This window comes from Macaca fascicularis, chromosome 15 (genome assembly GCF_037993035.2).
Source record: "Macaca fascicularis isolate 582-1 chromosome 15, T2T-MFA8v1.1".
Taxonomy (NCBI): domain Eukaryota; kingdom Metazoa; phylum Chordata; class Mammalia; order Primates; family Cercopithecidae; genus Macaca; species Macaca fascicularis.
In genome coordinates, this window is record NC_088389.1 from 124,961,589 (window position 1) to 124,988,081 (window position 26,493).

The 26,493-nt window shown below is 39.3% G+C and overlaps 1 long non-coding RNA gene and 2 pseudogenes across 2 annotated transcripts in view; 2 read left to right on the plus strand and 1 right to left on the minus strand.

The window, feature by feature from the left end:
• Positions 1 to 26,493, plus strand: part of LOC102137919 (uncharacterized) — a 226,383-nt gene that overhangs the window by 22,930 nt on the left and 176,960 nt on the right. The gene's annotated exons all lie outside the window — the stretch shown is intronic.
• On the plus strand, positions 16,186 to 17,651 carry LOC107127550 (recombining binding protein suppressor of hairless-like; annotated as a pseudogene).
• Positions 21,312 to 25,002, minus strand: LOC135967605 (ras-related protein Rab-28 pseudogene; annotated as a pseudogene).

The window sequence follows — 26,493 nt, forward strand, 5'->3', positions numbered from 1 at the left end:
TTCATAGTTCATGCATTGTTTATTCATTAATATAACCTATCTTAATATGCACCACATAACTGAGAGCCCTTGTCAACTCCTCAGAAGCAATTAACTCCCAAGGTAACTATGACAACGAATCACTTAATGCTTAAAGTGTAACAAAAAGACTGTGTGATTTGGATGTTAATTCAAATATTTCCCATACAGCCCCATACAGCCACTTTGGAAGGGAAGTGCTTTCTCACAAAACTAAGTATACTGTCACCATAAGATCCAGTAATTGTGTCTTGGCATTTAACCAAAGGCATGGGAAACTGAGGTCAACACAAAAATCTGCACATTAATGTTTATAGGAGTTTTATCCATAACTGCCCAAAGGTAGAAGCAACTTCAGTAAGTGAATGGATAAACAAACTCTGGTACACTCATACAATAGAATATTAAGTGATAAAAAGGTACGTGCTATTTAACTATGAGAAGACATGGAAAAAAAACCAAAACAAAACCTTAAATGCCCATCACTAAGAGAAAGAAGCCAGTCTGAAAAGACTACATACTGTGTAAGCCGAACTATATGACATTCTTTAAAAGGCAGAACTATGGAGACAACGAAAAGTACAGTTGTTGCCAGGGATTTGCAGGGAGGAGGAGGGATTAATAGGTGGACCACAGGGGATTTTTAGGGCAGTGAAACCATTCTGTAAAATGTCATGGTGGATATATTACATTACACATTTTTAAAACCCATAGAATGTACAACACAAACAGTGCACCTTAATGAAACTGTTAATTTTAGTTAATAAGAATAATGTATCAATATTGGCTCATTAATTGTAACAAATATACCATAGGAATGCAAGATATCTTACTAATAGGCATGATGAGCTAGGGAGGGTTTAAGGAACTCTTTGTATTGTCTGCTCGATTTTCTTGTAAATGTAAAACTGCCTCCAAAAATAATGTCTTTTTATTAAAGAAAAACTTGCTGCTACCACTGTATGCTTAGTGTCCTATGCATTTCAAGTCTGGGTGGTATGTCTAGCAGAAAGACATTAACATGTCCCAGGCTGATGGTATTGAATAAAGGATTTAGATGGCCATAAAAATGGATTTTGTATAATGGATTTTCTGAGTTGATAAAAAAGCAGTATGAGTATATCACCATAATACAAAACTTAGTGATTTGAAATAAAGCAAACATATCATCCAATTTGCCAGTGTAATGATAACACACACCTTGTATAAACAGATATTGGAACATCAGTTTGTCGCTGGGTATTCAGGATTTAGAATATACATCAATTTAAATTTTCACATTTAGTAAAGCTCTAGCTTCCTCTTATGCTAGCCCCATAAATAAGACAAATTTTTTCTTTCATCCTCTCTGATGGCCAACGCCGGCCTAAATTCTTGCCTGTTAGGAATTAGTACACATCTCCTAGCTTAGAGACACCTATGCGAGTGACTCAGTGGAATGTGGTTCACTGTGCTCTCCAGTGTGGGGCCAGGCATTGTTCCTCTCCCTTGCTTAGCATGCCCTCTTTCAGTTGTTCATTCACTCCCGGCTTCCTCTCTTCACAAAAACTACTCTGTTGACCTTGGTTTAGAATTCTCTACCCACCCCCTTCCACCCCCTCTTTATGCTGATCCTGTCCTTGTCCCGTCTTGCAAGGCTCAACAGTTAAATCTCAGGGCAGCCTTCCCTCACCCTTCAGTTCTGCCTCTTTACATAACCATCTTGTGGACTCCTGCTATTTTCCATCGGACTGAGAGCCTCAGTTCCCTGGTGTGATAATGTGACTAAAGTCAGCCTCACCTAATTAAACAGGGAGCCCCCAGAAAGCAGGGCTCACTGTCATTCGGCAGTACCTGCCCTGAGTCTGGCCCATCCTTGCTGCAACTCAGGAGAACTCAGAAGGCTGGGAAAGCACCTTTGCAGGGCTTGGCAATACAGCTGGAATTAAGGGAGGCAGGGAAGGAAAGAGGCAGAGAATAAATGAATCAACTTAGCCAGAATTTTATAGTCAGAAGATCTACAAAGAAGTGGGTTTAATTTCAGCATATATTTGCTTTTAAAGACAAAATGACATTTGAATTAATGCTATTATTAGTGGTAGGGAATGGGGGAAATGTCTTATGTATTGGTGCTTGAGGTCACTAAACAACATAGCTCAGAGTAGAAGTTTCAAAAAGAGTTTTCGATGAAATAATTTGTTTTACAAAATAGGGCACATTATCTCCTGTTTTGTTGCAGAAACAAAAACCATAATTTCCCTTTTAAGCAATTCTTTGTTTCCATTGAGGGAACTAGGAATATACATGTTAGATCAGGAGAGATTCAGGACAGACAGTAGGAAGAATTTTCTAGCTCGGGTGTTGTTAATCACTTTCCCATAGTAAAAAAGCCTGCAGAGCAACTTTTTTTTTTTTTTTTTTTTATGAGAGTTAAAGCAGTAAGACAGTGAATAGTCTAACCCAGTAATAGCTGAATTGACCAAATATCCTTCAAGGCTTCTCAGAGACTTCCTCAGCACATGGACTTCAGCTTTTACATAATTTTCTCGTTCATAGACTGCATTGTGCCTGCCATCTCATGTGTTATTATTAGTAGTAATACTATTTTAGATGGAGTCTTACTCTGTCACCCAGGCTGGAGTGCAGTGGCACAATCTCGGCTCACTGCAACCTCCGCCTCCCGGGTTCAAGCGATTCTCCTACCTCAGCCTCCCAAGTAGCTGGGATTACAAGTGCGTGCCACCACGCCTAGCTAATTTTTGTATTTTTAGTAGAGATGGGTTTCACCACATTGGCCAGGATGATCTCGATCTCCTGACTTCATGATCTGCCTGCCTCGGCCTCTCAAAGTGCTGGGAATACAGGTGTGAGCCACCGTGTCCGGCCTCATCTGTTATTATTCAAGGTATTTAGTGCATCACTGCACACATGATCTTTGCTCTTGCCCTTATTTTGTTATACCTGTACTTGAAGAGAGACATTCTGACTGGCATTAAATCAACGTTTTGTATGATGGACACTTACATATGGCTCAGAATGCATTTTTGTCTGCTAAATAGAAATAATCCTCTTCCGTGTGACAAATAATACAGCTAAAAAGTCTCAGAATTAATCAAACTTATCATCAATTAATTTCACATTTTTGACTGGCTTCCTTAAGTATTTAAATTATTATGATTTGCAAAATAACCTTGAAAGTCATTCAGTCAAAATGGCTTTGAAATAAAATCATAATATGTTAAAGTAAGAAATTATATCCTACATAATGAGGATAATAGAGACATTAAAATAGTCTCATCAAGTATTTGCCTTTAGTTAGTAGTAGTTTCTCCAAGAAAGTATTAACTTCAATTTTGAACAAAGTTTTCTTTCTCTTTTTTGGCAGTATCAGCCTTTTGCCAAGCTGAACACAAGGGGATGAAAAGAAAATCTGGGCTCGAATGTGCAATTTCATATTTTATGTTAGGGCAATTTACAACATATCATAAAGCTGCATTAATAAACAGATGTTCCACAGTCTGCAGAATATAAAATAAATGTCTTGAATAAGCTACGAAGACCAAGGCACTTTTTGGAGCAGATTTTTTCGTCTTAAAGTTTTATCTCATGCAAACATTGCATATAACATGAACTTATATAACCAATGCTTTCAGCAACATGTCATAGTAGAACCAAGGCGCAGTTGTTAGCTGGAATCTACATAAATATATGTATGTAGAATAGTTAGGAAATATAAATATTAGCATATGCTCTTTATTGTCGATATCAATAATTCTTACATGAACTCAGAAAAGTTTTTTCTTTTTATATTCAAAATGAAGTTTTCTAATTACTGTCTTTGACACAAGGTTCTCCCTGTCTGCAAATTACACCCATTACAGCTATCTCTTTGAGGTAAATATCTCTCCTTCAAGTCAATCTTAGCTTCTCCAACACCTAGACAATGGCTGGCACATGTAAAGGCATTCAGAATACAAGTAAATGCATGCATAAAATGAACACATATATTTACAAGATATTTATAGACATGTCATAGGAATGTGGGGGCCAAGAAGAGGGATTCTAGCTTTTGGGTAGATACAATTGCAGATTATAACGGTAACTTACATGGTGCCTAAAATATCAAGTTACTGTTCTAAATGTGTTAGATCTGTTGGTTCATATAGTGCTTGCAAAAGCCCTTGAAATATACTTTTATTACAATTACCATTATATAAATAGAGAAACTAAGGCAGGGAGAGGTTACGTTGTTCCAGGTTCACGTGATAATTCAATGGCAGAGCTTGATTCAAATTTCATACTGTTAACTTACATACAATTTTGCCTACCATCAAGGCCGCCTTCTTGTTGAATGGAATAAGGCCCTCAAAGGGAATTTATGGAGTACTGTTACACAGAAATAACTCTGAATATAAGTAAGTCTTCTGTGGAATGACTTCATCTTATATTCTCAGAGAATGATACATTTTATGTCAAATAAGTACAGGAGAAAGAAAATGATTTTATAAATGTTACTAACACTATACCTAACAAATGGAAGACATATGATAAACTTGTACATTCTAATTTGAAATTTATGAAAATGATACACAAAACAGTGTTTAGAGTAGACTCTACCTCTTATTTTTGTGAGGCCAAAATACCTAATTTATTTTATGAAATAAATGCTTAGGAATTATTTTATTTGTTGTTGTAAGGAATTTTGCCTACTGAAATGGACAAAGCATTGTGATTAGTGTTGGGTCTTTTGGCTGAGACTAACCTAAAGGGAACAAAGAGGAAAAACCAGATGGTGAAACTGAGGTTCCTCCATCCTCTGATGGCTTGACTACCATTGTATTTTAGTAAATCCTTAAATCATATACTATGATTATGACGACTTAATGTTTTTTTGTAATTGATGATGGAGTTGATAAGTTTTTGTATACCCTTGCTTGTTGGATCAGGAGAGATTCAGGACAGACATTAGGAAGAATTTTCTAGCTGGGGTGTTGTTAATCAGTGTCCCACAGTAAAAAAGCTGGCAGAGCAGCCTTTTTTGATGAGAGTTAAGGCAGTAAGACAATGAATAGTCTAACCCAGTAATAGCTGAATTGACCATTGACCACTTATCCTTCAAGACTTCTCAGAAGCCTCCTCAGCACATGAACTTGAGCTTTTACATAATTTTCTCATTCGTAGTGATTGCATTGTTCTTGTAATCTCATGTCCTATTATTTAAGGTATTCAGTGCATCACTGCATACATGAGCTTAGGTCTTGCCATTATTTTGTATTCCCTGTACTGGAAGAAGAGAGACATTCTGACTGGCATTAACTCAACATTTTGTGCGAGGAACTATTACATATGGATCAAAATGCAGTTTTGTCTGCTATATAGAAATGATCTGTAACTCTGTGTGATAAACAATACTGCTAAAAAATCTCAGAATTAAACTTATCAATTAATTTCAAATGTTCACTAATTATTAGTGAGAAAGGAGTGTTGAATTATCCAATCATAATTGTACATTTGTTGATTTCTCCTTTTACTTCAATTAATGTTTGCCTTTTGCCCAATTTGGGTAATTTTTCCTGCTAGGTTTTCAAAATTTTTTCAGCACTGTGCTCCTTTTCCTCTTCTCCTTCTGAGACTCAGATGACATGTATGTTGGAACTTTAGTTATTGTTCCTCAGGTCTCTAAGACTCTAATCAAGACTTTTTCATCTTTCTTCATATTCTCATCATCTTCATATTCTCTCTCAATAGAGAGCTGTTGTTAAGATTAGATAATTTCTGTTGATTTATATTCACAATAACAGATTCTTACCTCTTTAATTTTATTGTAATAAAAAGCTTACCTAGAATTTTGTATGTCAGTTATTGTATTTTTTGGTCCTAATATGTTCATGTTGTTTCTTTTTACATCTTCTTTTTATTTTCTGATACTTCTAGTTTTCCATTGGTATACAAGTGTTGCGGCCAGGCGCGGTGGCTCACGCCTGTAATCCCAGCACTTTGGGAGGCTGAGGCAGGCAGATCATGAGGTCAAGAGATCAAGACCATCTTGGCCAACATGGTGAAACCCCGTCTCTACTAAAAATACAAAAATTAGCTGGATGTGGTGGTGCACACCTGTAGTTCCAGCTACTTGGGAGGCTGAGGCAGGAGAATCGCTTGAACCCAGGAGGCCAAGATTGCAGTGAGCCTAGATCGTGCCACTGCACTGTAGCCTGGGTGACAGAGTGAGACTCCATCTCAAGAAAAAAAAAAAAGTGTTTGTGACCACTTGTTGGAACATTTTTACAAAAGCTGCTTTAAAATCCTTGTGACGTAATTCAAACTTCTGTTTCTTCTCAGTATTGGTAGCTACTTAGTACTGATTGTGTTTTCTCATGTGGGTGCAATTTATCTGTTTTTTTGTAATTTTGGATTGTGCCATGGACATTAAGTTTTCAGGCTCTGGGTCTTATTAAAATATTAGGCAGATTGATGCTATTTTTGCTTTAGAAGCAATTGACCTTGCTATATTCAAGCTGCAAGTTCCAGTCTCTGTTTTGTGAACTGTGGTTCCAACAATCAGCTGAGTTTTCAAAGCCTTTCCAGTTTTCTTCACGTATGTCCTGGTGGTCAGTGTGGAACTTGGATGGTAATCAGCTAGCTTCGCTCTCAAAATCTTTGGCTAGCTAACTAGGAGCAGATCCACACACATGCAGCTTGGAGATGCACTCAGTTCATTAAAAACTTTATGTTGTCACTTCCTCTCCACAATGTCTCCGGTATTTTCTAGTTTCCTGAAGCTCCTCTTTTCTGTTTTCTGGCCAGAATGCTGCATCTTTGATTACCGTGCTCTGCTACAGTTTTTCATGGCTTCATCCATGTTTGGAGCCAGGTGACAGGTGGCAAAATGAGAAAAGACTTAAAAGAGTTTGCATCACCCTCTTGGGATCACAACTGCACCAACTGGAGAGGAAGATGCCCTGGCCTCAGAGTTTTGTTTCTCCTAGGCACCTACTGCTGCCACCACAGGAATTCTTGGGGGCCAGATCACAAGGACTCAGAAAAAACAACAACAAAGTGGAGGGATTTCTGCATTCTCTCAAAGTAATAGGAGTTCTCTTTCCTGCCCAAACTCGTAGGGCTTATCCTTGATCTCAGCAATTACTGAGAAATTGCTCCTCCCTTTACATGGAAAACGGACTTTCTTGTTCGCCTCATCCCTACCAGCGTCTTTCTCCCTACACCTAAGGTCACTTACCAACTGCCCTTTATCATTGAACTTACTGCATTTTTCTCTTAGTAGAATTAAGAGGAAAGAAGAGTATTTCTTGTACATGTATCTTTATTATATGCAGACAAATCACAGAGTGAGAGAGTAAGGGTTTCAAGAACAATGAGAGAGAGACAGAGGAGAGAGAAAGAACTGCTTGTGGAAATACAGAATATCCCACATTTTCAATATGGAAAATGTATGAGGGTCTGAAAGAAAATACTCAGTTTTTTTTTGTCCTGTAAGAGGCAGCACTGACAAATGTGTACCAGAGTTTGGGTACATTTGGTCCAGCTCTTCAGAATCATGCGGTGGGAAATATAACAAAGCTATTTACACCCAATTCTAGGCAGATAAATGTGCTTCAAGGAAAGACAAGGGCCTGGCTAGATTCTAGATGTTTTTAAACTGGAGGCCAGAGACAGCTTTAGGGAGTCTATATACAGGCACAAATTTCTTTCTTTTATATTCTTCTTGCTCTTTGAAAACGGTCTTTATGCAAATACACACTACATAACCAAATTTTCCCTTTGTTCTGGGCAGTAGTAGGTCTGATTGGAGCCATTGTATAGTGTCAGGAACATACCAGGACACAGAATAGTGTCCTAAGGATTCAGAGAAGGTGGACCCTGCTGTGATGCACAAAAGTGAGGGTGCAGCTGCCTAGGACACACTCATGCATGTTTGCTTGGACCATGGAAGGGGGCAGGGGAAGAGCTGTCATGTTGTTGGGGTAGAGGGTACACATGAGTATTCACCTGTAAGTCATGTTGTAGAATCACCTCGCACAGCCACTGTATCTTCCCACCAGCATCACCAGAGAACTCCTTTATCGTCACTTCAGTAATGCTTGATTTTGTCTGACTTTTTTATGTATACAAATTTAGATAAAGAGAATTGCACTCTCATCATTGCTATAATGTATACTTTTTTGATTACTAATGAGTCTGAGAATCTTTAGATATTAGCCATTAATGTTTTTTCTCTCTCTCTATTCTTTTTTTTTTTTTTTTTTTGAGATGGAGTCTTGCTCTGTTGCCCAGGCTGGAGTGCCGTGGCATGATCTCGGCTCGCTGCAACCTCTGCCTCCTGGGTTCAAGTGATTCTCCTGCCTCAGCCTCCCGAGTAACTAGGGCTACAGGCGCCCCCCACCACATCTGGCTAATTTTTGTATTTTTAGTAGAGACGGAGTTTCACCATGTTGGCCAGGCTGGTCTCAAACTCCTGACCTCGTGATCTGTCCACTTCGGTCTCCCAGAGTGCTGGGATTACAGACGTGAGCCTCCATGCCCAGCCATGGTTTCTCTTCTTAATGCGTTTGTACTTTTGTTTTTTTCTTTCCTCTTTATTAGGATAACGATCTATATCTTCGATAATGTTGTAAATACCTTTTTGTTCCCACTAGCTTTTCTTACAAACTTTTATTCCTAGTGTCTTGTTACACAGAAATTTTATTTTATTGTGGTCCATTTTGTCAGCCTTTATCTTTATAATTTATATGGGCTTCTTTTCTTGTTTGGTTTTGATTTGTATAAGTGATTTTTTACCCTAAAGTCAAAAGTTGAAATATAACATTTTCTTCCTATTTCAGAGGACCATGCAAGATATGATAAAGATCTATGTCACTGAAATTTGGTTCTATATTTGTACCTCAGCTTCCTAGAAATAAAAGAGAATTCTAACATTCATACTTTGAGTAAATTTTATGTGAGAGGTTTTGTTGTCAAGATCAAGTCTGAGAGCAGTCTTTATTTGGGCCTTTAATTGAGTTACCAAGTGATAAAGGGGACATTGTCTTCAACAATAACCCTACAATAAACATGTTTTGTACAATAAATATATGACAATTTCTTAAAAGCAATTTCTTTGGTAATCAAGACAATATGGCTTGTGTATGGAGTTATATGATGGTCTGGATTAATCCAGTATTAAATCTCTGGTTATTACAGAAATCAATGGATTCTATTCTTCCAAATAATCCTTAAATATTACTTATCTCAACTGAGATTTTGGTGAAAATTCAGCTTTAGAGCTTTTATTGGCCTGCCAATGAGCTGAAGTAAGATTATTCTTTTCTACTGAAGGAAGACAAACCACCTTATAAAAATTAACCCAGAAGGCTATAGAGGTGATTTGTTTTCTTTATTTCTGATGACGGTTAGATAGCTTGACTAAAATTCTTGGTTCCCTAAATGGCTTTTCTGCTTTTGGATGGTGGTAGCCTGGGGAACTTCAGGAAAGCAGATGTCTCCCAAAACTGAGAATAAAATACCTGGTTTATTCCAGTACATTCCAGGAAACCCCATTTCCAAGTTCTTTAAACTAAAACATTACTGTAAACATGTTGGCCTAAAATTTTTCAGAGCTAGAAATTTTCAGAGCAATAGCTGCCAGTTGCCACCATGATGTTGGGAAATTCTAATTCTTACATGACAGTTGTCTACATAGAGATGAAACACTTGACTAAATTGTCAGCAGCACAATTGTGTCCATACAGACAAACGGAACAAATCCAATGGTGTGATGTAGTTTAAATGTGCACATATTAACTGATTAGAGAGCTAGAAAATGGAGGGTATTTTTAGCAGGCATATGATAAATATATTTCTGACTGTTGAATATTGCTTAACTGCTTTGTTCTAGGTACTGGGGATTATATAGTAGTAAGTAATAAAGACAGATGTCATGTCCTGATGGGCTTTGTATCTCAGGGATGAAATGGGATTTTGTTGGCACCAAGACCTGATTGCTTTGCCAGTTACCCTCACTCCTGGCTCACGAGGAGAGTGTATTGAGGAGATTCTCGTGGAACCACATGAGTTTTAATATAATAAGCTTCTGCCCTGAATTGAAAGGTAATTTTTTGTTGAGGAAGGCTGAGCCACACTTATCCACAAGGCCTCCTTTGGCACAGGCCCTAGATAACCCAAAGTGTGTTCTCTGAAACAGATGGAGAAAATTAGAAGGAAAAGCAGGTGAGGATAGAAAATGTCAAGAGTGGTACTGAGGATGCTGCCAGCTGAACCGCCATTTGTTTTTCATAGAACAAAACTTCAAGGGGTTTAAGTAGTTGCCTTTCCTTGGAAGTATTTATGCAAGAAAGATGTTTTATATTCTGAAAGAGGGCATATGTGAAGGACATTTCAGAATGATGTAAGGTGTATGCACAGGTCATGTGATGGGGTGGTCTGGGGTAACAGGACACATGACAGGCCTCGAAGTTCGCCACTACAAGGCAGGAGCCCATACCACAACATTTTAAAGCACAGAAGCTGGACTGTGGAGGTGGAGTCATTCATGCCAAAAATCACAACTTGGTTTGGAAAATGAGAGGGGAGAGAAACTTCCCTAAAGAGAATTAGAAAAAGTAAAACCCATGAGGTAAAGCTGTATAGATTTGAAATAATAAATCCTTACAATTTTTACTTCCACTGGTTGATGGCAGGGTTTCTTAATCTTAGCAGTATTAACCTTTTGAGTCGGATAATTTTAAATTCTTTTTGCAGAGGAGAAGAGAGGGTATAGGCTGTTCTGTGCATGATGGCATGTTTAGCAGCATCCATAGCCTGTACTCACTAAGTGCCAGTAGCAACCCCCAGTTTTGACAACTCAAGATGTCTCCAGACATTTTGTTCCTTGGAGGCAAAAACAGCCCTGGTTGGGAAGCACTGGTTTATGAATAGAAATAAAACTAGTGTTCTCCAGCCAAACAAACAACAACAAAATTAAACAGCATATTTTCAATTTATTGCCTTCCTTGGCTAGTACATAGCTCACTACAATTAAAGCTTCCAATTAGAAATTCTTCCTGGGTTTAAAAAAAAAAAGCCATCAAGAGAAGCAATTTAGTAAGCTGGGTTTTAGGAATATGTTAATTTTGCCTAAAAGGTGGCACACAAGGGGAGTGTTATGTAATCATTTTAAGTAAATGTTTCATTCAAAAAAATACTCTTTAAACGGTTTGATTCAAAAGTACTAAAATCTCTTATCATGGAAGCATAAATATGAAGAGTTAGGTTATTTAAATATAACTTACTGTGAAATCATCAAGGAACATAGCTAATCGAACCTAGCATTGTAGCCTACGTCATCCTGTGCATTTCACAAAATCCTAATGAAAACTACACCAAGCTCAAAGTAGAGATAAACATATCAGTGTTGACAGCCATGAAACCACACTATGCAAAGGCTACGAGCTCTGAGGAATTCTTGTTAGCTACAGCACATGAAGGATCAATGAAGGAAGAAAATGAAGGCTCTTGGGAGATAGAATTATGCCAGGACAAAGCTGAAGAAGAGCAACACGTGTCGGAAATGCCCTAAATTTTGAAAGGTGCCAGGCTTGGAGGTGGGGCAGGCACCACCAGAAGAGAAAACTTCCCTTTGAGACTTTCTTTGCTTGTGACAAGAACAGCACTTGATGCCCTTAGAATAGTTCCTGGAACATCTGAATAAATATCTGTGGAATGGTTGAATCAGAGTTGGGGACTGGTGTTCAGCTGCGAGAGCTCTCAATGGTATGACCACAACTGAGGCTCCAACTGGCAGGGAGCTGCTGACTCCTGACGCTGCAGGAGCTGGTCTCTGGATTAGGAGGTCCTGTTCTACTTCCAGTTGCAAATATTATATACATTTGTGTGTCTGAGTGCATATATAACCGCCCAACAAGTTCCCCTTGCCCACTGCCTAGACAGAGCTGGTTTATCAAGACAGGGGAATTGCAATAGAGAAAGAGTAATTCTTGCAGAGCCAGCTGGGAGGGAGACCGGAGTTTTATTATTGCTCAAATCAGTCTCCGCGAGCGTTTGGGGATCAGAGTTTTGAAATATAATATGGCGGGGGCTCAGGAAGTGGGGAGTGCCGATTGGTCAGGTTGGAGGTGGAATCACAGGGGGATCAAAGTGAGGTTTTCTTGCTGCCTTCTGTTCCTGGGTGGGATCGCAGAACTGGCTGAGCCACATTACCGGCTTGGGTGGTTCTGATGTTAGCAGCGGCCCATCTGGAGAGGCTGCTGCCAAGATGCCGGCTGCAGCAGGGGAGGCAGCGCAGGGCCACGCTTGTGGAGCTGGCGGGAGTGGGGAACAGGCAGGAGCCCTGCCCGCTCCTGAGCTGGTGGGCAGGGAGCCCTGCACTCCCGGGGGCAAGGGCAGCTGCCCAGCCATGGCTGCAGATGCGGGCATCCCTGTCCCCTTGTGGGGTGCCGGGAGAAGGGGGGCACGGGAAGCCTATATTAGACCAAATATCATGTTATATTTTGTGTATTTATTTTTTAACCCATACCAATCCAAGCTAGATTTTCTTACTGATTTAGTTACTTTGCTTATTAATCTCATTATGTAGAATATATTTTGGAAGTTGCCTTAATAGTTTTTAAGAGGAAAACAGGATAAAAATAAAGAAATATGTAAAAGAGGCCAGTTTTCCTTATATGTATATGTTATGGTGTAAAAGAGCACTAAATAAAATGATCAGTAGAGTGGCTAGGGAGATAATTAAAGTTAGGTTTTTGGGCCGGGCGAGGTAGCTCATGCCTGTAATCCCAGCACTGTGGGAGGCCGAGGCTGGTGGATCACTTGAGGTCAGGAGTTCGAGACAGCCTGGCCAACATAGTGAAACCCCGTCTCTACTAAAAATACCAAAATTAGCCGGGTGTGGTGGCGGGCGCCTGTAATCCCAGCTACTTGAGAGGCTGAGGCAGGAGAATCGTTTGAACCGGGGTGGCATAGGTTGCAGTGAGCAGAGATGGCACCATTGCACTGCAGCCTGGGTGACAGAGCGAGACTCTGTCTCAAATAAAATAAATAAATACATAAATAGATAAAGTTAGGTTTTTGAAGGAATTGAGATTATGAAAGTATAGTTCAGTAAAGGATGCAACAAATATCTTTTGAAAATGCAAAGGCAGAGGTATTTCTGGCAGAAGTAATATGAGACATTTACTAAAATATCATTTCTACTTATGCTCCTGTAGTTTACTAACGGCAATTATTGTTTCCTTGGAAATATCATTAATGAAAGTGACCCTCAGTACCATAGATTGGGAGCCACGAGGCTGGCCCTGGGCTGACTGTAGTTGGATTCACTCAGGAACCAGCTTGTCTGGTCTCTCTTAAATAACTGCTGCCAGCAACTGCCAGGAGTTGCAGGATGGGAGGAAGGGATGCTGACTGGCCCAGCTGATCCATAAACAGTCCTTTAGTAGCACTGCAGTTGCTTGTGATGCATGCCTGTGATTCCAAGTTTGTAGTCTTTCTTTCGTGAGGGGTTTCCATCTCACCCACAACTCTGTTCTTTGCATCGTTCAGGCTACACATTCCAGTGTGTTCCCATCTCCTCCTGCCCTCTAGTCAGCTGAAGGTTTTGCATCCTGTTCTCAGCATGGACACACATCTTCTCTTTTGTCCATCACATGGTCATTTCAATAGGATGTTGGTAGAATAGGAAGAAGATGCTCATGTATTTAATCGTTTTTAATTAGAAAGTCAGAGGTTGAACTGAAAAACAACTCATATTGAAACTGCGTTTGCAATAATTATAACAGTGAGAAAATTATGGCAGTGGGGAAGATCTAATCTAGCCAACCTCCCTCTTACATTTTACCTTCATGTTGCCTTAATTATTACTGGGCTTAGGATGGGCTAGCTTTGGGAGACATGTAGTTTACAGTTTAAATGATAATAGTCCTCCAAAACTCAACCACCTTTATAAAACTAATGAGAGACCACCAGGCTAGGAGGAGCGGAGGCTGAATTCAGCAAAGGTATAGACACAAAAGACTGCCAGCCATCATTCCAGACGTCACGAGATATGCATCTTTTCCAATTACTCCTGCAGATAACATCACTACTGTAGAACCCAAGATTGGCCTTTTGAGATAGACTTTCAGATATTTTGCATGTTTGGCACCAATTTTGGCACCTTCTGAACCCACCAACTGCTAATGTGGCCCCATGCAGAAGCAGAAGTGATTCAGCACATAGCAGGATCCTTTCCCACGCTGTGATTGCACCCTCAAACAATCAGCAGAAAGCATCCATTGCCTGGCCACCTCCCTCCCTTCCCCCAAATTACCTTTGAAAGAACCCTAACCTACAAGCTTTCGATGAGTTTGATTTAATAACTCCATCTCCTGCGTGGTGTGGCTGGCTTTGCATCAATTAAACTCTTCCTTTACTGCAATGCCCTGGTCTCTGTGAATTGATTTTTTTTGTGTGCAGCAGGCAGGAAGAACCCATCAGGAAGTTACAGTATCATTGTTGAGCTTTTCAATTTATGGAGTTTCAAAATATAATTATCAATATGTGTCTTCATAAAACACTTTTACACTATGACACTATACAATATTTTTATTAGATCTTATTTGTTATTTATGATTTATCATCCTAATTTTTAAAACTGTGATTTTTATTAGATTTTTATTTACACTTAAGAAAATTTTCAAACATACACAGAAGTAGAGACGAAAGTAATAAAACCCAATGTATTCCTTACATTCTACTTCAATAATTGTAAATATATGTAGTCTTAAAATTTCACATATATCCCTCCCACACACACACACTCATGCAGAATTTTAGAACAAACCCCAGACATCATATTATGCCATTTTTAAATACATAGCTATGTATCTTTAAGGGAAAGGACTTTTAAAATGCATAATAGTAGTACCATTAACACAACTAAATAAATTAACAGTAATTCCTTAATATCATCTAATGTTTGGTGTTCAAATTTTCATGATTTTCTCACAGATCTGTTTTTCAATCAAAATCCAAACAAGTCCACACACACTGCATTCTGTTGATAGAGGTTTTTGACAGAGCAGGAGCATCACCATCATGGACAAGCACCACCATTCTAAAGTTCCCCTTGATCAAAAACCACCTAAATCCAAAGGGCATCAGCCTAATGGCTAAGGTCAGCATGACCATAAACCACAAATGACATCTCTGACCAGAAACATTCCAACCATAGGATAAACCCCTCCCTGACCAGAGACACGCCAGCCTCCAGACAACCTCCCCTCCAGCTGGAGAGATGTCAGCCCCAAGATAACCTCCTCTCTGACCACAGACATTCCAACCCCGCCATAAACTTCTCGCCCACACAGAAACTTTCCAAGCCTGTGATAAGCTCTTTCACCAATAAATACTCTTACTCTGTAAGAGAGAGTGTTCCTGACTGAAATGATCCAGAAGCCCCTCTCAGGTTTATTCTCCAAAATAAACCTGTCTTTGACTGTTAAGCCACTTTTCATGTTTCTTTCCTCTTTCTTTAACTCTTACAGTTTTAATCTATCACAATGTCTTCTTCCCACCTGACTCCATGTATTTGCAGAAAAAACTAGGTCATTTGCCTGTAGAATTTCCCACATTTTGTGTTTGGCTTAGTGCACCCTTATGGTATACTTTAACGTGTATCTCAATTAAACTGATAGAAGAAGAGGTTGATTAGATTTCAGTTCTTTGAGTTTTATTTATTTTTTGTTGGCAAGAATACTTCAAAGGTGGTGCAGTGTACTTCCTAGTGTATCATATTCAGAGGCATGTAACGTTGGATTTTCTTTCTCTTATCAGGCTTCTTAATTTCAGTTGTTCCAGTACATAAAAATTAGTATTTTATCATGGTCTGTGATTACTAATCATTTAAGAGTTTATGGGGACATAAGTCGCTTGCTCCTGCTTTGCTGTCTGCCATGAGTAAAAGCTCCCTGAAGACTCCCCAGAAGCAGATGCTGCCATGCTTCCCGTACAACCTGCAGAACGTCATTGAAATTATGAGACTATCATTCAAATGGAAGCATTATAGTTCTTTGGAACAATCATGATCTCAAAACAAAAGGAGTATGATACAGATACACACTGCCTGAGGTGTTTTGAGATGTATTGAAGTGTTCCAAGCTGTGACTTACCTTAACATGTTCTTGAGGTACCATGGCATGGATTAAAAGGAAATTCGGTGAGCAGCCTCCACCTAAATGACTTACTAGGGAAACTATGTGAAATTATTTAGAAGAGTGAGGGGATCAAATAGTACTTATCCTTCATGCAAAAGTTGCACAGAAGTCATATGGAAATGAAAAAAGGTTTTTTTGCCCTCCCCCTTGTGTGTATCTTATGGGCAGTGGATGGAAGAAAATAAAAGAATATATGAAACACGATGGTTGTTCTGAACAAGAGTTTTAACCGTGTGCATTTATTGGGATAGGAAATAATGACTAAGAAATGCAGCAGCTAAACTTGGAAGGAAAGGGTTGCACAGCCAAAACATTGTACATATCTGATTCAGACAAGCAAAAGCACTTCATGTTGTCTGTAAAGATGTTCTATGGCAACAGTGATGACATTGGTGTGTTCCTCAGCAAGTGGATAAAAGTCATCTCCAAACCTTCCAAAAAGAAGCAGTCATTGAAAAATGCTGACTTATGCATTGCCTCAGGAACAAAGGTGGCTCTGTGTAATTGACTACAATCCCAGACAGTTAGTACCAGATACTTGCATGTAGAAGGAGGTAATTTTCATGCTAGTTCACAGCAATGGGGAGCATTTTACATTAATCTCTTGGATGATGATGAATCAGAAGGAGAATAATTCACAGTCCAAGATGGCTACATTCATTATGGACAGTCAAACTTGTGTGCTCAGTTACTGGCATGGCACTCCCAAGATTGATAATTAGGAAAGTTGATAAAGAGACCACATTGTTGGATGCAGATGATCCTGTGTAACAACTCCATAAACGTGCATTTCACCTTAAGGATACAGAAAGAATGTACTTGTGTCTTTCTCAAGAAAGAGTAATTCAATTTCAGGCCACTCCATGCCCAAAAGAACAAAATAAAGAGATGATAAATGACGGTGCTTCCTGAACAATCATTAGCACACATAAGGCAGAGTACACATATTACGAGAGAATGGGCCCTGTCCTTGCCCTGGTCATGCCTGCGCCTGTCGTAGAGAGCCTTCAGTTGAATGGTGGTGGGGATGTGGCAATGCTTGAACTTACAGGACAGAATTTCACTCCAAATTTATGATGTGGTTTGCGGATGTCGAAGCTGAAACTATGTACAGGCGTGGAGAGAGTATGCTCTGTGTCGTCCCAGATGTTTCTGCATTCCAAGAAGGTTGGAGATAGGTCTGGCAACCAGTCCAGGTTTCAGTATCTTTGGTCCGAAATGATGGAATCATGTATTCCACCAGGCTTACCTTTACCTACACACCAGAAGCAGGGTCGCGGCCACATTGCAGTGCAGCAGGAGCAATCCTTCGAGCCAGTTAAAGCCAGGTCCCCCAATGAATCAAACACAAACAGCGAGGGAAGTTACACAAACGCCAGCACAAATTCAACCAGTGTCACATCATCTACGGCAACAGTGGTATCCTACTGTCTTTTTGCTAGGACTTGAGTGCAGCAAAAAGTTGACAAAAAAGGAGAAAAAAATGAACAGGCTTTTGTGGTTTATTGGGAAAATTTTTCATACCAGGCGATACTATTCTAAAACCCCACTATCTAACTGCATGTGCTGATTTGAAATGCAGAAGCCACAGTAAAACAAACAAACAAAAAATCAAAATGTACAAACTATTGGAAATTAATTTTTTTTCAGCAGTTTTGTTGGTTGGTTGGTTTTTGTTTGGTTTTGTTTAAGTGGGCAAGAAGTAAATAATGTGGCTGGAATACAAGTTGAACAAACTTGAAAACACAAATCTAACATAGTTTTTATGGACCAATGAACTTGTATATTGCATAAGCTTTAGTAAAAGGTATATTTTTACCATACCCTTTTTTATATCATGGTATTATAGTACACCTTGTTACCAAATAGGTTATTCTCTTCCCTACTTACCTTTGAGCTTTTGCTTTAAAATACATTCAGGTTCCAGGCCTGGCCATGCTTGTTTAATCTAATTATCATGCTCTTCCATGTTTTTTTTGGTCTAAGGCTGGAGCTTTTTTTTTTTCCCAGCTGAAGTCTTATGACTTTTCGTGAGTCAAAATTGTTTGGATTTCAAGCAAGTCAAATCTTGTGAAGGCCTACATATATTTTTTTTAAAGATTATGTGAAGTCTGTGCAAACGCTTTAAAAAAACTGCCTTTGCCTTGCCTGCAATATACATGTGACATATGTTAACTTAGTCTCTCTTCCCAGACATTGTTGGTAGTTATTTCGGCGTTTTCCTTTTTTTTTTTTTTTTTAAAAAAACATTTATAGTGGTTATCCAAGAGGTTCTAACATTCATATGCAATTTGGTGTGGCCATTTAGCTACATTTGAGTTAATGGTGCAGAACATGTAGATATTTGAAGTGTTCTCTCCCCACACGTAAATACATGTGTGTGTTCCAGGATTTGTTCAGGTTTTTCCCCGCTCCTGATCTTGTACATAACTTGTATTATGTATAAGTTAAACATTTTATTTTGAACTTGGAATGTTCCCAGTGATTTTGTTCAGCAGGGTATTTTCTGCCTTGTTGGCAAGTGACAAAAAATATCATGAGAAGCATCTGCTACCAATTGGGAGATGGTGCCCTTATGGTAGAATGAGGAAGATCTCAGTAAAAGCATGTTTTATTAGCTTTACTTTTGGGGGCTCTTGGAGGGGGTAGTCTAGGCCAGAACGTCATTTTAATCTTAAAACATAAGATGCTTTTATTAGATGATCAACTAAAATAGCTGGAAGACAGTACTTTAGAAACAGATAGTTGTAAGATGACAAAATGCAAATGTAACTTGTGTTTTTATTTTTTTCTCTGGCTTCTTTGTTTGTTTGTTTTCTCTTCTCCAGTACTGAGCATCTCCACAAATGTCTCCTAACTCAGAAAATGTTTCTTTTCCTTTCAGTTGAGATTTGGTTCCATTCAGGGTTGTATGTTGGCCTTGCATGCTAAACTGGCCAGTTTTACCTTGCTTTCATTCCTGAACTTTGGTTATGCTTTTGTTCGGATTCTTCAAAGTTGCAGCAGACTCATTGGGCTATATTTAGTAGGGGAACCACATGCATAATGTTATATGGCACAGTCTAGTAATACAATCATCCTTCTTAGAGTAAAAACTACCTCTAGATTGTGGTAAGCTTTTACTGTCCCATAAGACAGGAGCCACAGTACCTTATGAATGCAAAACTGTAGCTTCCTACAGTGTTTCCATACAGAACATTGTCTTTCTGGTGTCCTGGGCTGTTTTGAAAAAGTTTCCATTAATAGACTTTTCAGAAATTATTAGTAGTAGCATTTTTTTCCAGCTTCGCTGTTTTCATTACTCACTCTTTGCTCAGACTCCAGCATTCAGTACCGTGTTGGTCCAGATGTAGGTTTATATGCTCGTTTTTAGCTTATTTCTTGTACCTTGCAGCATGCTGTATGCATTCAGCCCTTAAGGGGTTTATTTTACAAACTGTGTGCCTGTAAGGTTTATTAACAATAAGATAGAAAATTGAGCAAGTGTATACAATAATTTTGTAGAAAAAAATAATCTGCTCAATTCCATATTTCGTCGATGAAAAACTTGCAATACGAGCAGTTTCAAGGAATAAAGAAAAAAAAAGTTTATAGGTCGGCCAGGTCTGGTGGCTCACGCCTGTAATGCTAGCACTTTGGGAGGCCGAGGCCAGCGGATCATTTGAGGTCAGTTCGAGACCAGCCTGGCTGACATGGTGAACCCGTCTCTACTAAAAACAAAAACAAAAACAAAAATTAGCCAGGTGTGGTGGTGTGTGTCTGTAGTCCCAGCTACTCGAGAGCCTGAGGCATGAGAATTGTCTGAACCTGGGAGGCGGAGGTTGCAGTGAGCCCAGCTTGTGCCACTGTACTCCAGCCTGGGTGACAGAGTGAGACTCTGTCTCAAAAAAAAAAAAAAAAAGTTTATGGGTAATTTGTGATTTATTTATTTCTGTAAAATGCCCATTCCCATCTTTAGCCAACTTTTAATTGGGTGATTTTTATATTAAGACAAACTTTATATATTAAACATTGATTTTTAAATTATTTACTATAGCCAGTCAACAGCTTTCTTTAAGAACTTTCTAGTGCAAAATAGAAGAGTGATAGAACTTGAGTATGAAAAGGAAAAAAATCTAATTAATTAAATGTATCTCTGATTAACAGAAAAATAATATAAGCTACAATAATATTGTTATTTCAGAATCCCCCAGTTACAAAGTAACAGTGAGAAGATGGTGATCTACCAAACTTTACTTGTGACAAAATTCTAGTGTAGTCTTTTTTAAGAAATGATAGAAGAAAGTGATTGGATTACAAATAAGATTAATATAATGATACATCAGTATTATGAGCATCTTCTTACATAAAGAATATTTTCTGAAGACATGGATAGTAAAAAAAAAGGTAGCACAATAAAATTATACAGGGACAACTTATTAAAATAAACATGCTCAGTTCATTGTGAGGAAATAAAATTTTTTTTCTGAAAACAAATAGAAAGAAAATAATAACTATGTTAGCCCAGAGAAAGGAATACACTTGAATTATAGATGAACAAGGGCATATACTGTATATGACTAACACGTAACCATGAAGAATAGGTTAAGATAAGGGAAAAGCAGCAGAAACATCAGTTTTCAGGCAGATACATTATTATAGTGTATCCAGTTAGTTTATGTCACTTTTTAAAAGGCATTTAAATAAATTTATTTGTGGAAGAAAAAATATCTGAACATCAGGTATGGTTTGATCTGCAATGATCCAACAATCTGTCATAACTCACTCTAGGAGTATTCTTACACAGTTTGCAAGAGAAATTACATGTGGAGCTACGGGTGAACATTTTTCAAAATTCATAAAGCTGTTTAACCTGAGTGTTACACAGTACATAGTGACCATCATACAATAGTAAAAATACAATATCAGATACTATTTTTACAAGCTATGATGTAAGCAATTTAGGCTCTTTTTAAAAAAAAATCACAAAAATTTGATTACAGCTTTATTTCAAGCATTTTCAGTTAGACACAGGTTTATATATTTTAACTCAAAATAGCAGAAGACCTTCTGTAGGCAAAATATATTCTGTGTTTAAATGCTTGCATTCTGAAGTATGACTTGCCATGTATGAGTTCAGGTGGGACGATGAAGCTGCTGTAGCAAAATCCTGGCTGATGATGAAGACTCGGACACATTTCATCTTTCATGCAGTCATTCAATATTTTGTGTATTTACATGAAGGGGAAAAGAGGGGAGGATACAAAGGGAGCCAGCATTCTTTTTGGATGAAGCAGCCTAATTCCAGAGAACGGGCTTTCCATTTTGAACTCAAAGGGTGTGATGCACAAATTGAATTCTTACCAGTCCAGGGAGCTGCCTTTGGCCTGGGAGGCAACACTTGATGATGAAGTGAGCTAAAGGGAAGTGTTAACTGAACTACAGGGATGGTTGCCTGTAAAACAAGTTTCCAAACATGCTCAGGCCCACGCAGAGGTGAGGTGCAACCAGAACTATCAATTAAAAAAAATGCATTCACAGATGCAGACACAGAACTTGTAGGAAGAGTAACAGTTCTAGGGGCCTGGTTGTAGTTTCTAATATCTGCCTTCACCACCCTCTGTGACTCTTCTATTTTTCTGCTTTAATTTGATTCCAAGGATTTCATTAGCAACTTTCTGAAAATACAGGAAGATACAGTCTCCTGTCTTGGCTGAGATAAAGTGGCTACTAAAACCATTTTCCTGGCAAACCCATAAGTGTTTTTCAGGTTTTACTGTTTCCATATGCTCCAAATCAATTTTATTGCTCACCAAGGCAACCAGTAGCAAAGTTTCTGACTCTTCCCTCCCTTTCTTCAGTACAATGTACCGATCTTTTAAATTCTCCAAGCTTTGCTAATTTGTAACATCATGTATCAAGAGGATTCTCTGTGGTCCATAGATAAATGTACCCACCATCTTGCTGCCTATTGTACACGCCGCCTACGTCTCATACTTGAAGAGTAACCTTCAAGTTTCCTGGCAATGTTATCCAGCTCAAAAAAAAAAAAAAAAAAATCACCACTATAGTTTAGTTTTCTTTGTTCCCAAAAGTTTCTTGAGCAAAACTCATAGGTCTTCCAGGAGCTGCTGCTTCAAGCATGACAAATTTCAGTTGCCATTCTCGACTTCTTTCTTGGGGTCTGATGGAGTTCAATGTGGTGCTCAGGCTAGCTCCCCAGGCAGAGGGAGAAGGAAAGGAGAGCACCTCTGTGGACAGGGAGAGAAGGAAGGGAGCAGGACCTTGCCCTGGGATCTGGATGCCCTGGAGAGATCAAGGGAAAATAGCACTCACCAGGCACCATCTTGCTCATCTCCCCTCCCCGTTAGTTGATGATACTTTCGTTAAATGAACCAGTACTTTCACATGCTTTTAAGTAAAAATGAAATTCAATTGGAAGGACCCAAATCAAACATGGTGTCTCTTGAGTTATCTCTCACTGTGGATGACAAAGGCTGTTGTCAAAGTTGATTTCATTCAATTAACTTGATGAACATTAAACAACCTGTGTAGCCCAGAAAATGAGCGTTCTGGGAGATCAGTTATTACAGAAATGCAGAGGTGTCCTAACTCGTGTCATGTGAAGGTTGCCATGATGCAGATCATGACATGGCTATGAATGTGCAGGCTATGGTTTGCCCTGACTTGGGTCCATGACTGTGCCTTGAGGGTGGAAGAAACACCAGAGCGCCCTCAGATAAGATGGCTGGAGGGCATGACAAGAACCATGAAGGTAAGACCAGACCCTGCATGCAAGATGAATGCTAGCATCTGGCTGAATAGAGGAATTTGAACAAACAAAATCCTTTTTCCACAAGCTCTTCACATAATCCTACTCCACCTGGAGCTTCATGACTGAAATGAGTGGTTATCTATATTCAGGTCTAGTCAGATGTGCTGATTAATTATAGTTGAAGAGCATACATGTATCATGCTTTCTTACATATTTAATCTATCCCATGTATACATAAGATTTTGAAGGATAAATTATTGATTAGCATTAAAGTGTAAAATTTACTTGATAACTATAAAATGTCTTAAATACACTAGTATGAATTTTGAAATTATGCCAAATGACCAATGTGAAGGGTAATGTTACTACACGGGGTATGTCTTGCCACTGCGTCCTTTAGGAGATTTCTGTAGTATCACAGTAAAGTCCACCTGTGTGTGAGAGAGAGGCTTGTGCTCGCCTTCCTTACCAGCAATGGAAAAGTGTTCAGAGGACCCAGCTTGGCCTGAGTATGAAAACAAACCAAAGCCAGCTCTCCTGTAATGTGTGCTCACATCCCTGAAAGAAAAGCAAGAAAATCCCAAACTCCAGATTTTCTAATATAAGCTCTAGTGAAATACTTACCTTTCTTGAGTCAAAGCAGAAGCAGCTGCTAACTAGAAATGTCAGCCTGCTGCCTCCTGCCAGAGCTTTTCTATGGCTGTTGTGGGGTGAAGAGGGTTGAGTCTCTGGCTTTCTTACCACAGGTGATCAGGTAAGAAGGAACCACAGTATCCTCTATGAAGAAATGCTGTCCGAGGTGCTACCTGGAATCCAAAGGTTTTCTAAAGAAGACCTGGGAGGGGACTCCACCCCCATCAACCAATACCAGCCCAGCCCAAAGGCTGCAAATTTGCTTCTTTCTGACACCCAGAGGAGAAACAATCACCAGCTCTTTTCCAGTGAGTCCAGCACTGTCTGCAATTGGATTTGCTTTAGTTGCAAGGATTGTAAGCTAGTTGATGTGTGTGTGTGTGTGTGTGTGTGTGTGAAGCTTGAGGCACCTGGTGTTAGTTTTACTATCCAGTTGTATTAAAATTGGCATGAAATTTCCTATCTAGAATTTCAAGCCTCCAGCTGTGAGCCTTATTCAGCAATCATTGATTTCATCACCAAAAAAGATAAAACCAGGAAATAAAATGTGTGTCTGAGAGAGTCCAACTGATTGTTTCTTTTACCCTTAACTAACTCCCTTTCCCGTGCCCCTCCCCTGCACCTACTGGTTTTCTGAGTTTGTTTTTTTCCTCAGTCTTTAGTAAACTAATTTTAAATGTGTGAATGGGGTCACCAGGTCAGAGAGTGAGGTTCTTCACCCAGGGAAGAACCATGCCATGGATCCCAATGATAAGTTCTCCTTGTGGAGCTAAAGTCTTTCACTGGAGCTGTTTCCAGTGTCACTTGATGTAGCATTTGGGATAGTCTCATCGTGGAGCACCACCACTATCCTAGTTGGCCGATACCTGTTTCATCTAAGAGGAGAATCAGGTAAGTTGTCCTTAAGCGCCTTTGGGAAATCGTGCCGTTCAGAGAGCTGCGTTGTGCTCACGCCTCTGGAAGGTCTTGCTGTCCATGCGCTGACTCTTCTAACTCCATGTCCCCCATTCCTGGGGGTGTTTGCCAGCAGGATGGAATGATGGCTCACTGAAAACTTAAGATGACATGGAAGATGACAAGGGAGATGAGAAAGTCCTGCCTAGTAATGACAGGAAGATGGGTACAATGCAGTGACCTCACAGGTCTCCATTGCCTCAGCTCAGCTCTGATGAAGAGGCTCATGTCATACAGTCTCTTCAGATGATTGCAGAGAAAAAGGTGGTGACAGAGAGGCAGATGTTTTACTGTTTCCACTTCTGGAACTTGCTGCAGGGTATGAAGAGGGTCAGCACCAGAAAAGGTATAGAATATCATGTCTGCAATGGATGAAGCCATCAAAGGATGGCTTCACTTCACCACCAGACAGCACTGACCAACCTATGGCAATAAGTCCCGCAGACCAGAATGACACCCATCAAATGCCTCACTCACCATATGTCAGCCCAGAATACTCTTACAGCGGTGAACCAGTCTCTTTATCCACCAAGCCTGACCCAGCAGGCAGGAGAGGCCCAGTACCAAGACGATCATCCACAATCACCTGCACACTGCACGGAGGATGGAGGCCAGCCCTAACAGCCCACAGCCCTCAGGAGGGAGAGGCAGTAAAGGGCTCCTTCTCTTCTTGTCCTGATGAATGGGTATTGCACCAGGAAGACAAACATTAGGAGTGGGTGATCAGAACCTCAGTCCAGCCACCATCTCCTCTATGATGACGACCAAGATGGGCGAACCTTCTGAAGGCAAAGGTCCAACCAACATCCTGGGTGGCTGGCATTTTCTGAATTTCTAAAGGCCATCACAAAGTGCAGCAGGAATGGGAGTATTTGGTGCACTTTGATTTTGCAGTTGCCTCTGATGACCAAGAGATGGAGGGCCAAAGATTTCTCCTCACCCAAGGCCCAGGTCATATTTCTGCAGCATAGCTGTGACCCTCACCCCACCTACACCCAGTAGCACAATCTCCAGTAATATTTGCAAATGGTTATACTAACGTCAGGTAATAAAAGCTTTTTGTTTTTGAGTTACATTTTTAAATATAAAATGTCGTTTTTTATGTTTGTCTTCATGTGGTACATTTTCCAGGATAAGATGGGCTGTGCTGTAATGGCAAATAAACCCTGCGAGTCTCAGTGGCTGGCCTCCTCAAAGTTTATTTCTTGCTCACAGGGTCTGTTGTGAGACCAGAGACTCTCCAGAGCAGCTCCCCTTCCACCCCTGCCCAGGAAATAGAACATGTGCACAACCGAGACGAATCGTGTAGAAAAACAAGGTGATTTTCCTAGAGGAGGACTGAAATGCTTTGCTAGTATCAGTCACAATGATGAAAGGTGGAGAAGAACTATTCTATTTCTTTAATCATCTAAGAGACAGAGTGTACTCACTTAGGGTGAAATATTTAAACTATTTCTTTATCCCTTGAATTAAAAGACTTTAATAACATGAATTCATAACTCAAATATAGATAATAAAACCAGCATAGTTTGGCAAAACAATTTTTATTTCTTCTTGAAATACCAAGGCTATTTTCTCATATAAATTACATACGTATCTATATACATATTTTCAACGACTGAAATTAATTTTAACATCTTTAAAACAGCAAATAATATCATATTTCCTGTAAAATGGCTGGTTACCTCAAAGGCAGCATTTTAACATCCTTAGCTGCTTTAAAAGATTATCAGTCTACAATAAATATTACATGAGACATTTAAAGAATGGTGATTGATTTCATCATTTAAAAATCTTAGTCAAGAAGAGGCAAGAGCAATTTCTTAGAATCAAAGCTCCTTCATTGGAAAATCATTCATCTTGGAAAAAGCAGAAATATTTTAGCTAATAAAAAATATGTTATTACTAAATTAGCATTGAAGAACTTGTAAAAAATCTCATTTTACTTTA